Source organism: Anomaloglossus baeobatrachus, chromosome 5 (assembly GCF_048569485.1).
Source record: "Anomaloglossus baeobatrachus isolate aAnoBae1 chromosome 5, aAnoBae1.hap1, whole genome shotgun sequence".
Lineage (NCBI taxonomy): Eukaryota > Metazoa > Chordata > Amphibia > Anura > Aromobatidae > Anomaloglossus > Anomaloglossus baeobatrachus.
This window is the reverse complement of record NC_134357.1, coordinates 219,017,758-219,031,434: the sequence shown is the minus strand read 5'-3', so window position 1 is coordinate 219,031,434 and position 13,677 is coordinate 219,017,758. Positions and strand designations below refer to the sequence as shown.

At 47.9% G+C, this 13,677-nt stretch overlaps 1 protein-coding gene across 4 annotated transcripts in view; it reads left to right on the top strand.

The window, feature by feature from the left end:
• The first annotated feature begins 3,574 nt into the window (after positions 1–3,574).
• The window catches only part of TUBGCP2 (tubulin gamma complex component 2), a 948,782-nt gene continuing 938,679 nt past the window's right edge, over positions 3,575–13,677 (top strand). For 3 of the 4 annotated variants that reach the window (XM_075349130.1, XM_075349129.1, XM_075349127.1), the window contains exon 1: positions 3,712–3,838. The gene's annotated coding sequence lies outside the window, so the exon portion shown is untranslated. Of the gene's footprint in view, positions 3,590–3,711; positions 3,839–13,677 lie in introns of those variants that run through there. The other variant, XM_075349131.1, reaches the window with a different exon arrangement.

Here is a 13,677-nt window from a genome sequence, read left to right as displayed (position 1 = left end):
ATATCAGAGAATGGGAAAGCTGGGAACTGGGGAGGTGAGGATAAGATGGATATCAGAACGTAGAAAGGCTGGGTGATGAGGAAAACAGCCTCGTTCTCTCAGCTCAGCACCCAGCTTTTCCAATCCCATCCCATGCTGTGACTGCTGCTATCCCTCTTTCCCTAATCCCTACTGATATATGGTTACTGTGTGGACTTCACCCATGTCACGCAACAAGGACTGGTGCACACACGCTGCACCCCCAAATCCCGCACACCCAGCACCCTCATGTCCTGCATATCTCAGACAGCCTGGCTGTACCCCAAATTACCCCTCTCTCAAACACACTGAAACCCCATAATCCACACACCCTGAATCCCTTAACACACCTCTGTCACAGTCTGGACACCTCATATGCCACTAATTCTCCACCCCCGCCATGATCCCTCTATTACCGGGCACATCTTCCTCGGTCGGTATCTCCTGCCCAGCATCTCCCACACGGGCACATGGGCATGAGTCATCGCAGGTCCTGGCTGATCCACCACTAGCTGCATATTCTTCCTCTCCGAAGCAGCTTTCTGCTCTGCCCCTGTCGCGCTGCTGCTCATAAGCTCCGGGCGCCCCCTCTAGGTCAGGACCACCACCTTTGCCCCCTGTAGCTACTGAAAGGGCAGACTGTGGACAAAAAAGCGCAATAGAGTCTTAACTGATAAACAGCATATAAGGGTTAATGGAAAAACTCACCGATAGGGGTTGTGCCAGTCACAACTCCTATATTGGCGTGATAACAGGGTGAATCAGCTGCAGCCCTGAAATTTATAGGTATATGTGGTTGTAGAGAAGACTGGGTTTATGTATCTATGACGAACATATAAATACTGGCTTGTCTCTCCAGACTGCATAATCCTGTCATTAAAACATGTCCTGAGGAAGAGGGCTGAGTCCCTTGAAACGCGTAGACCTATTATTGTTTAAATAAAAGACATGGATTAACCCTATCTGCCTCCTGGAATTGGTGAAAAGCGTGGCATTAAACCCGGTCTTCTGTACAACCCCTGTAGCTACTGGCGCTGTCATAATCTGACTGCTGCCTGCATACAGTGTCCTCACCTGCGGTGGCGGCCCAACATCTAAGGAGCCGCGGCCGCAGGTCATTTTAATACACCGGGTGGGGACCCCTGCAGGCTGCCGGGAACAGCTTAGTTTGAAAAGGTCAGGGCCTACCGGGGGTTTCACTGCTACCCAGTCATGCCACACCGACTCTGTCTCTTTTTGTCTGTCTCTATCCATCTCCCCACCGACATTTTATTAGCTCACGCAGAAGCTTCTTATACTAAGAATGTCCTTTGTTCCTATAGCAACCAATTACAGCTGCTATTAATAGCCTTTAGCCCGCAGCTCCATTGACTTTAATGGAGGCAGGTTTTTTGGAGAGTAACTGTAAAACGCAGGGTTTAATTTTCCCATCAAAACATAGTATGTGACGTTCCCTGAGTCACATGTGGCGTCTGTGCAAAATGTCGTGATTGTAAATGCGACGGAGCGGATTCCTTTAGCGGACATACAGAAATACACATACACTCAGCTTTATATATTAGATATATACAGTATATAAATATTTTGCAGGATTCCGTTTTTTCCCCATAGACTTGTACGTACGACGGATTGTGACTGATGGCCTTGCGTTGCATCCACCGCGTGACGGATCAGTCGTGGAACGACTGACCGTCGGGCAGCAGGAACGCAGCATGTAGTATTTTTTGAGCGGCGGAATCCTTTTTTTCTTCACTGTGCATGCTCAGCTCTTGTGTTTAATCATTGAAATCAATGTCTCTCTCTCAGCGGCCGAACGATCGGCTGATTGGCCGGTGGCGGCTTTTTTGAACGATCAGCTGATCGGCCAGCGGCCGGCTACTGTGAACGATCAGCTGATCGCCTGGCCATTGTGAACGATCAGCTGATCGCCCGGCCATTGTGAACGATTAGCTGATCGACCGGCGGCTGGCTATTGTGAACGATCAGCTGATCGCCCGGCGATTGTGAAATCAGCTGATCGCCCCGGCAGCCGAGTGATCAGCTGATCATTCACAATAGCCAGCCGCTGGTAAAACAGTAAAAAAAAACCAAAACAATGGATCGTTGTTTTGCAGCATCAGTCACATCACTTGTGCCACTATCTGCAACGCATCTGTTGCATCAGTCACACAACTGATTGTGACGCAAAACAACGAAAGTGTGAAAGCAGCCTAACGGGTATTTGCATATAGCTGTAGGGTGGGCCCCTAGAGTCAATTCCCCTGGTGGGCCCCAGACACCCCAGTCCAACCCTGTATATATATATATATATAGATATATATATATATATATATATATATATCTATATATATATATATATTATATATATATATATACACACTAGCTGTAGTACCTGGGCGTTGTCCGGATAGTAACGGTCTCTCTCCCAGTCTCTGTGTGTCGCTGTCTGTTTCTCTGTCTGTCTCTTTCCTTGTCTGTCTGTGTCTGTCTCTATCTCTCTGTATTTGTATCAGTCTATCTGTCTCCATCTCTGTGTCTGTCTATCTCTCTCTACCTCTGCGTCTGTCTCTATGTGTGTGTCTCTCTCTTTCACCGTCTATCTCTTTCCCCATCTGTCTCTTTACCGTTTGTCTCTTTCCTAGTCTGTATCTTTCCAGAGCTGTCTCTTTCCCCGTCTGTCTCTTTTCCCGGCTCTCTCTTTCCAGGACTGTCACTTTCCAGGGCTGTCTCTTTCCCCGTCTGTCTCTTTGCCCGTCTCTTTCCTGGGCTGTCTCTTTCCAGGTCTGTCTCTTTGACCGGCTGTCTCTTTCCAGGGCTGTCTCTTTCCCAGTCTGTCTCTTTCCAGGTCTGACTCTTTGCTTGTCTGAATCTTTCCAGGTCTGTCTCTTTGCCCGTCTGTCTGTCTCTCTCTATCTCTCTGTCTCTTTCCCAGTTTGTCTCGGTCTGTGTCTCTGTCTGTCTGTCTTTTTCTGTCTCTCTCTCTATCCGTCTCACCACCGACATATTACCTCACACATAAGCGTCTTATACTAACAGTTTATTTTGTAACTATAGCAGCCACTGACAGTTGCCATTAATAGCCTGTAGCTCCCACCTCCATTCAGTTTAATGGAGGCAGAATTGTGGTAACTGTAAAGTGAGGGGTTACATTTTCCTGTCAAAACATAGTCTATGACGTGACATGAGGCGTCTGTGCAAAATTTCGTAATTGTAAATGCGATGGTGCAGATTCCTTTACTGGATACACACACACATACACTCAGCTTTATATATTAGATATACACACACACACACACACAGTATATAGACAGACACACATATCCACACATACATGTAGTATGGTTTCAACTGAGGTCTGCATGAGGAAAAGGGAGCGTGATGGGACGGTTAAAGGAAGGGAGAGGTCCGTCCTGGTCAGTACGTTTGAAGCACCGCCTTCTGGCCTCAAATATAAAGATAAGTTATTTGCGTTCCAGGTCTCTATCGAAGTAGCTCTCATGCGTCGCACGTTACTTTAACGTCATAATGTAAAACACAAGAGCGCGACTCTTATAGAATAGTATTGTCCCTGGTAGGTTGATGTAAAGACTTAGGAGCAGCCATGTTATAGAAGCCGAAAAAGCTTCGGCAATAATGGCAAGTTTCAGTAGTCTTAAGAGACAGTGTTTTCATCCTTGTTATCTATCATTCCAGTTCCACGATTCGTTTAAGATCCGCGCGCTCAGTTCTCGGTGGCCAGTTGTCATAGCTACTTCGCCCGGTACCGTGACAATCTTGAAGGCCAAGGTCGCCAAGTCATATACATCTGCTGGAGAGACCGGTAAGTTGATTGCGTGCACCGGAAAAGGATTAGACTGATGATAGGACACACAGAGGGAGCTGGCCAGCGGTCACCTGAGCTTCCAGGTTTCGCACATCTTACCTAGCTAATGTGTTATCCCATGACGACCCCTTTGTCTCTTTGGCTATACATGTATTGTGTAGTGCAACCTGCCGTATTTGTAGTTATGTAGTGGCCATCCACGGCGCTGAACTTCCAACCCCCATCAAGATGGGTGCAGTTCATTATCTATGCCATCGTAACATCACCTTAGGGCCTAGGTAATCATGCCACACACACACTTCCATTGACACTGTGATTGTCTCTCAGTTATGAGTAATCAGTTACCTTATTTTCTCACGTGTATATATAATGCCCTTAAAGTGCAAATATCAGATCAAACGTGTGCACTAAACCATAGGGAATAAAACCCTTATAAATGTAGCACACCCAACAAAGGGATAGGCACTACTAATAATATATAGTTTGATCAGTGCAAGCACAGAGTAATCTAGACCTAAAATAAGAAAAAATGTGCTAGATCTGCACAGGAAACTAAATATCAATAATATATGGAAATGGAAACACCTGTGTGTTTGAGTAAACGTATACAAAAGTGGTTATTGGAGTGAAAAAATATAAACAGCTTTATATATTAGATATATTCTAATGAGTGTATGTATGTCCGCTAAAGGAATCTGCATCGTCACAAAATTTTCCACAGGCACCTCATTTGACTCGGGGAACGTCATAGACTATGTTTTGAGAGGAAAATTTAACCCTGCGCTTTACCGTTGCCAAAAAACCTGCTTAAATTTAAAGTCCATGGAGATGGGAGCCACAATGCAGCCAGAACTTCAGAAGAATGTTGGCATGTCACAATGCAGCCAGGGAAAGAGACAGACACGGGTACTACAGCTAGTATATAATAACTTGTGAAGGATAGGGGGTATTTATCATGTTAAAACTAAAGCTACAATACCACAATTGTGAAAAAAGTATATACATTTTATTATTACAAAAATCCGAGTATTAGAATCACATGTGATAACCAGTTGATAATTTGACATACATGATTAAAAACCAAGACTAAATGAGACAAAAGGAGGAAAAGAGGTCCCACGGAGGGAGACAGACTACCCCCTGACATAAGTAAGGGGAAGAGGAAACATCTCTAGATCCAAGGGGAACACATAGACGTAAACAATAAAAAAAATTATTTATATGGTATATATAGTATATATCCCTTGGAACAAATAGAATCAAGGAGAACTTATACATTAAAACAACACCCACAAGTGTAAGGTCTAAATCAGGGCCAGTGTGCACAACATAGAAAACTACCAATGATACATAGGTGTAATATCTAACAAAATATAAAGTAATACAGTGGTGGTAAAGTGGCACCTGAAGGACCTACCCGTGGTATGTATAGCACCCCAAGGGGGAATCTGTCAACCTCACATGTGGACCCGGTCCCGACACGTGTTTTGCGTGTGCTTCGACGGGAGAAAGTCTCCCGTCGAAGCACACGCGAAACATGTGTCGGGACCGGGTCCACATGTGAGGCTGACAGATTCCCCCTTGGGGTGCTATACATAACATGGGTAGGTCCTTCAGGTGCCACTTTACCACCATATATCTATCACTATGTAATAAACTATGTAAGTGGCAAAAAAACAGTTTTCAGCAAAAACATACTAAATAACATTTGTGCAGTCTATGAATTTGTTTTAAGAAATAGAATTGCCGCCATCAGATCCTCCTTCATAGATGACCTCAAATCTGACCTAATAATTCTAACCCCCTTCACGACCGCGGGCAGTAAAGTTACATCTATTTTTACGTGACTTAACGACCAGGGACGTAACTTTACTGCCTAAAATTAATTTGATTGCCGTGGCCATAGCAACGGCTTTCAAATGATGTTCCCTGCTGTTTCTTACAGCAGGAGACCTTTGCTTGACCCCAGGGGGTGGCATCGCCACCCCCCATCGACGATCGTTGTGATTGGCTGTTCAAATCTGAACCGCCAACCACATCGTTCGCACTGGTTTCGGCTATAACAATGCCTGAACCAACGTGATACTGTGAGATCCTGCTATGAGGTGCCGCAGCAGCTGCAGCACATCATAGCTGGAGCTCCAACATGGCGCCCCCCAGTCCCTGCAGCACTGATTGGAGCGATCGTGCTATGACGCGCAATTTCTCCAATCAGCATGCAGTGGGGCGGTCTGATCTGGAGGTGACCGCCCCCCCCAGGTCTGTGTTGGTCTGGGAAGCCCTCCCCCAGCATGTCTTTCGGCGTGCACTGGCTGGTACTTGTAGGACCACGCCAACGCTGCTGCTGTCGCCGCTGCCCGATCGCCGCTCCTGCTCCATGTGAGTATTGTGCGCGCTTCCCCTGATGGTCCCTGCGCGCTCCCGTGATGACCCCCTGTGCGCTCCCGTGATGGCCCTGCCCCCCGCCACCATGTGCCCCCCGCCACGATCTCTATTCTGCTCCCATTCTGCCTCTGATTCTCCGGTCTCCCCCTCCCCCCTCTCCATCTCCTCTTCCTCCGATGTCCCCTACCTGCCTCCACCGGGTCATCCGAGGTCTTCACTGGCCCGATCAAATCTGCCTCCATCGCTGGGTCCTTCCTGGCTCTTCTGATGAGCTGTCCAACTTCATGCCTACTGCTCTCCTCTAAGAAGCTGTCCACTTTGTGCCTTGTATTCCTCCTGCAGTTCCTCTGGTCAGTGATCCTCCTGCAAATCTTCTGGGTACTGTGAGTATATTTTTTTTTTTTTTTATTTATTTATTTTTAATTTTTTTTTATTTCCTGTCCGTTTTTACACTGCATCCATCTGTGCGTCCCGCCGAGCGCTGATCAGTGATGCAGATAACGTATCTGCATCCGTGGTTAATTTTCGTCGGGAGTTTTTTTTTGTTGTCCGTAGCTTGCGTCGTTTTTTTGCATCTCATCCGTGTGTGCGTCCTGCAGCGGCCGAGCACTGATCAGGGATGCACATGATGGATCCGTGTTCAATTTTCGTCGTGACTTTTTTTTTTTTCTTTTTTACGTATCCCCGGTCGCTTTTTGTATCTCATCCGACCGTGCGTCCTGCAGCGGCCGACCAGTGAAGCACGGCGTCTGTGCGTCTGAAAATTCAAATAGTGCTCCTTTTCTTCCAAGCCCTGCTGTGCGCCCAATTACTTTCCACCACATATAAGGTATCTGCGTACACAGGAAAAATTGCACAATACATTTTATGGTGCATTTTTTTTCCTGCACACAATAGCCACTGGGTAAATTTCCAAAGAAGTATCAAAGTGCAAATCAGCAAAAATAATTTTTTGTTTAAAATATAACTTTTACTTATAGTCCCTTAAAAGTAAGGTCATACTTACCCATCATTTAAAATTAGACAAACAACCAACATGTATACTAGGTTTGGCCCCTCTCTTTCTGTACAAGGGATATATACAAACCAATCTGTAATTAAATTGCCACCGCTGTAATAATTAATTGTAAATAAATTGGAATTATCTCACCAAATTTTTCAGGTGCCACTTTCTATTGAGTTCACTGGGGTCCATTCATTCCCATAACGGAGCCCATTAGGAAGCAGATAATACCTCCCAATGCGTTTCGTTTATGTATACTTTTCAGGGGGAGTCATTTTTGCGGCAAATTCATTACAGGTCCCTTAAAATATGGACCTATTCCTTAACATAACATGCACGTGGCAGTAGCGGCCGTGCTTATCGCTCTATCCAATAGATAGAGCGATAAACACAATTCTGCATTGAACTACTGTACCCAATTTATTATATATTTTAGGAGTCTGAGTTGGTCCATTTTATACCGACTCCACCAAAATGAACACCGACTCCGACTCCACAGCCCTGCTACTGACCGCTGCACATAGTGTGCACAATGTTCTGGCCGTAATAGGGATTGTGTAGGACACCACTAGTAACTGCTGCACATTTTGTACACAATATAGTGGCAATGGTTAGGGTTGTGTTGGACACCGCTACTGACTGCTGCACATTGTGTGCATGATGTGCTGGCCGTGATTGGGGTTATGTAGGACACCACTAGTGCCTGGTGCTAATTGTGTGCACGAGGGCTGTGGAGTCGGTGTCCATTTTGATAAAGTTAGAGTCAGTATAAAATGATCCGACTCCTAAAATACAGTTGAAACCTAAAGTTTACCTCCACTCCCTAGAAATACACATCTGCAGGTTTTTCTCACTATCTGACATTAAATCAGAATAAATCTTTCCCATTTTGTCAATTAGGAACCAAAATTATTTGTTTGCCAAATCCCAGAATAATGAGAGAATATTTTAAGGCATTTTTATTACTTTCTGAACAGTCAGAAGTTTGCATCTATTTCGTTAGTATTTGATACCATTGCCCTTACACTGTATAACTTGGATTAAACGATTTGAATCTCCTTCCACAAGCTTCTGACAATATTTGTTAGAATTTGGGACCATTCTTGCTGACAGGAGGTGTAACTGAGCCATATTTGTAGGTTTTTTTTTCCCCTTCGCCCATGACAGCACCACCTGAGAGGTTCCGCCCACATCAGGACAGGAAACCCACTGATAAAAAGGCAGTACCTCTCCTCCACATCAGCAGTTCGGTTTCCTGTCCTGAGGGGATGAACCCACGGATTCTCCCAGGTCCGACCCGGTGTGCAAGATTGGTACTTACCAAAAGCCGGCATTCGGGCCTGGAAGCACCTCCCCAGGGCTTTATGCTTATGCAGTGGTGGGGCACGAGCCTGGAGCGGGAGCTCGGCTCTGCGTCGCCCCCGCCGGTGTCCTCACACGGAGCCCGTGAACTGGGCGCCCTGCTGCTGCTGTACATGCCGGGGGAAAAAGAGGATGTGACGCGGCACCTGGAAATGCTTCCCCGCGCATGCGTGGGGTCGGCCAAGATGGCGGCGCCCAGGAATGGGATTCGGGCGGCAAATTTTAATTCGGGAGATATAAAGATGTGACGCTCGCGGGGATATGGTGAGTACATCTCCTCCATTAGGATAGCGGACAGCTCCCCATCAGGGAAGGATGTCCCAGACAAGCCAAAGGACTCTCAGGCTTCCCACCCTCAGCAGCATGGGGGATCGTCTCCCTGCCAGGGCCAGTCCCTCCATTCCGGCGGGTCGTCACTCTGATTCCAGGCAGTCTGGAACTCGTAAATCTCCACCGAAAACGGTATTTAACCGCCATCTTGGGGGGTGAGTGCCTAATGTCTTATTGCTTCCTTATGTTCCATTATTTCTCAAGTGCCCAAAAAGCATACCTCAAAAAAGAACTATAGATCATGTGGGGTGTGCAAGGAGACTTTGGCTTCTGATTACCGGAAAGACCTTTGTCCCTCCTGTGTACTGAAGCACCGAGTTTCACGGTGGAGTTATGGGACATTATTGGGGCCGAAGTACGGAATTCTATGGGCTCCATATCCGACTCTGCTCCAAAGAAGCATAAGAAGGCAGCTAGGAAGCAGGCTGGATCGTTCACTAAGTCCGATAGCTCTGAGAAGGGTTCTGGATTTTCTTCCCCTACATTTCCCTCACTCTGACTCGTCCTCTTCTACGGATGAAGGTGGCAGGCAGTGTTTTCCTCCCTCTGAGGTAACATCCCTGGTTAAGGCGGTCCGCGCTACTATGGGGCTGGTGGACGATAAGAGTCATGAATCTACACAGGACCAGATGTTCGGAAGCCTGGAAAGTAGAAAGAAGAAGGTCTTTCCAATCCACCACAAAATCCAGGAAGTGATAAGGGATCAGTGGCAGAAACCTGAAAAGAGAATGCAGATTTCCTTTTCTCTGAAGAGAAAGTATCCCTTTGATGAAGCCGCTGCCACATCATGGGACAAAACTCCTAGGATCGATGTGGCAGTGGCAGTGGCAAAGGCATCCAAGTCCACAACTCTCCCCTTTGAAGATTTCGGTTCCCTCCGTGATCAGCTGGACCGATAGTCGGATGGGTTTCTCCGTAACACTTGGGAGGCTACCACGGGAGCTCTAAGACCGGCGGTGGCGAGGACTTGTGTCGCACGTTCCCTCATGGTCTGGGTCCAACAGCTGGAGGACCGGCTTAAGGATGACACACCCCGAAAGGAGATCCTCTCCTCCATACCTCGCATTCAAGGGGCAGTGGCATTTCTTGCCGACGCTTCCATTGACTCCTTGAAGTTGTCAGCTAAAGCTGCGGCCCTTTCCAATTCAGCCAGACGGACCCTATGGCTGAAATCTCGGAAGGGAGACGTCCAATCCAAGGGCCGTCTATGCCGTATGCCCTGTGAAGGAGACTTTCTCTTTGGATCACAACTGGATGATCTTCTCTCCAAGGCATCGGACTGAAAACAGGGCTTTCCGACTGTACAATAGCAGTTTCCATGTAATAGGCATTTTCGGAGACGGCAGTTTCCATAAGAAGCCCCACAAAGAGCAGGACCCCTGGAGGGAGAAACAACGAAAGACGTCTAGATTTGTTTGCCCCTTCCTCCTCCTCGAAGTCCAAAAGGTCCCCAATGATGCCATCATCCCGGTGGGAGGGAGGCTCTCTCTCTTCCTCCCCGCATGGGAACGGATCTCTTCCAGCCAATGGATTCTGCTAGTCATCTCAGACGGTCTCTCCTTAGAACTAAGTTCGCCCCCTCGGGGGTATTTCGTTGTAACATCCATGACTCAGGTAGAGAAAGCCAGAGCCTTGGAGGACAAGATCCAATCTCTCATTTTGAAAAGGGTTATACAGCAGGTTCCCACGGGGGAAAGAGGTCAGGGAATGTATTCTCCTCTGTTCCTATTCCGCAAACCAGACCAATCCTTTTGAACAATCATCAACCTCAGAGTCCTCCAATCAGTATCTGGTACAACACTTTCAAGATGGGAGACGGTCCGGTCTACAATCAAGCTGTTATATCCCGGCTGTTTCATGGCAGTCCTCGATTTTAAAGGACGCATATTATCACGTTCCAGTTCACCCTATGTCTCGACAGTTCCTCAGATTTGCCCATCAGAATAACGGATTGGTGCTTCATTATCAGTTCAGGGCACTACCCTTCGGTATCTCCATGGCCCCAAGGGTCTTCACAAAACTAATGGCAGAGGTAATGGCGCACATCAGGTCTCACCAGATCCTCATTGTACCTTACTTGGATGACCTATTAGTAGGGAGTCCATCCGAGTCCCTCTGCAGAACACATGTAGAGGTGGTAATCTCCATCCTTCAGGGCTTAGGTTGGATCATAAACCGGGAAAAGTCCAGGCTTCATCCTCAACAACGTCAGGCCTTTCTGGGTCTCATCCTGGACTCGATCGCGCAGATGTCCCTTATCTCAGAGGAAAAACAGCTCAGGATTCGTTCTCTGGTCACCTCGGCAATTCACAATCCGGTCATGTCCCTCCGTCAAGCGATGTCTCTGGTAGGATGCCTTTCATCTTGCATTCCCGCGGTCCCTTGGGCTCAGATACATATGCGATCCCTTCAGATGGAGGTCCTGGGCTTGCAGCTACGGTCAGGAGGCTGTTTGGACCACCTGATCCGGTTAGGTCCCGAAGTCCTACCTTCCCTGTCCTGGTGGCAGGACTTAACGCGTCTATCTGCAGGAGTGGCATGGTGTCCCAAGGTCACCGACATTGTCACCACAGATGCAAGTCACCTGGGCTGGGGGGCCCACTTGGGTTCTCAGAAGCTACAGGGTATTTGGGACACTCAGTTGCGAAATCAGTCTTCCAACTTCAGGGAGCTCATGGCGGTGAATCTGGCCCTTCAGGGATTACTCTATTGTCTCACAGGTCAGAGTATTCAGGTCCTTTCGGACAACAGGGTAGTGGTGGCCTATCTGAACCATCAAGGAGGCACCAGGTCCTCACGACTCCTTGCCCTCACTATACGGATCTTTCATCTAATGGAGTCCCACCGTCTCTACCTTTTTTGTGCCCTTCATATTCGTGGGAAGGACAACATAGAAGCAGACTTCCTAAGCAGGCATCATCTCCGTCAGGGGGAATGGGCAATGAACCCTCGAGTCTTTCAGTTGATCGTAGATCTGTGGCGGATGCCAGTTTTGGACCTGTTCGCAACCAGGGCCAACAGGAAACTGGAGAAATTTTGCTCCCTCAATCCCAGGGATCGTCCCTGGGCGATAGACGCAATGCAGGTATCCTGGTCTCGGTATTCTGTATGCCTTCCCTCCTTTGATCCTTCTCCCGCAGTGCTCAGGAAGATTCGGGAGGACAAGGCTAATGTAATCCTCATTGCTCCATTCTGGCCCAAGAGGGCCTGGTTTTACTGGCTTCACAAGCTGGCAATATCGGAACCTTGGGTCCTTCCGGAGGCAATGGACCTTCTCATGCAGGGCCCAGTCTGCCACCCCAGGGATCCTGCCCTCCACCTGACAGCTTGGCATTTGAGCGGCAGGTCCTCTTAGCTAGGGGCTTCTCGGAGAACGTGGTGTCTACCCTCCTTAAGAGTAGGAAGGCAGTTACCACAGATATTTATGGCAGGGTCTGGCGAAAGTTCCTGCAGGTTTCCGGTGCACAGGTGATGGGTCCTCCTCCTATCTCGGCCATTTTGGATTTTCTTCAGAAAGGAGTGGAAATGGGCCTGGCCACTAACACCTTTTAAAAGTCCAGGTTTCAGCCCTAGGTGCCCTTTATAATCAGAACCTGGCTGGGAATCACTGGATTAGGCACTTTATTAGGTCATGTGCTAGATCTGCCCCGGTTCCCATTCCTCGTATGCCCCCCTGGGATTTGAATCTTGTCCTTGATGCCCTTGTAGACACTCCCTTTGAGCCCCTCTCGGAAGTTCCCCTTAAAATCCTATCCCTAAAGGTGGCACTCCTCATTGCACTGACGTCCGCTAGACGGGTGGGGGATTTACAGGCACTCTCTATTGTCCAACCATATACCCAGGTTCTGGCAGACAGAGTGGTATTGCGTACGGACCCTTCCTACCTTCCTAAGGTGGTTAAGCCCTTTCACAAGTCACAGGAAATTGTTTTGTCTACCCTTTGTGACCCCCCCCCCCCTTCAAATGACAAGGAGGCCAGGCTTCATAGATTGGATGTGAGAAGGGCCCTTCTTACCTGAATAGGACTGGCGGACGTCCCAGGCCCTTTTTGTAGCATTTCAGGGCAGTACTAAGGGTTGCCAGGTGTTTAAGGCTACTGTAGCACGATGGCTTCGGGACGCCATCTCCCTAGCTTACTCGGCCAAGGGTGTCCCTGCCTCTCTTCGCATTAGTGCTCACTCCACTAGGTCGGTCTCCACCTCGTGGGCTGAAAGGGCTGAGGTCTCTGTTGAACAAATTTGCAGGGCCGCCACTTGGGCCTTTTGCTTCTACATTTTTTTTTTTTTCGTCACTATAGACTTGACTTATCCTCCACGGCTGACCTTTCTTTCGGTAGACTGGTTCTGCAAGCGGTGGTCCCACCCTAAGGTGATTGGTCTATAGAATCTCTCAGGTGGTGCGGTCATGGGCGAAGGGGAAAATCTTAATTACTTACCGGTAATGGGATCTTCAGTAGCCCATGACAGCACCCTTAGTTGCTCCACCCCCCCCCCCCCCCTTTTTTTTCACTGGTTTTGGGCACCCTTCGGGGAGTGTTACCGTTAGTGGTGTGATTAACATTTTTCTGATTTTTGTTTTGTTGGTCCTCTCTGGCTCTGTAAACCTACTGATGTGGAGGAGAGGTACCGCTTTTTTATCAGTGGCTTTCCTCTCCTGATGTGGGTGGAACCTATCTCTCAGGTGGTGCTGTCATGGGCTACTGAAAATCCCATTACCGGTAAGTAATTAAGATTTTTTGCTCGCACCGGCCTTTTCA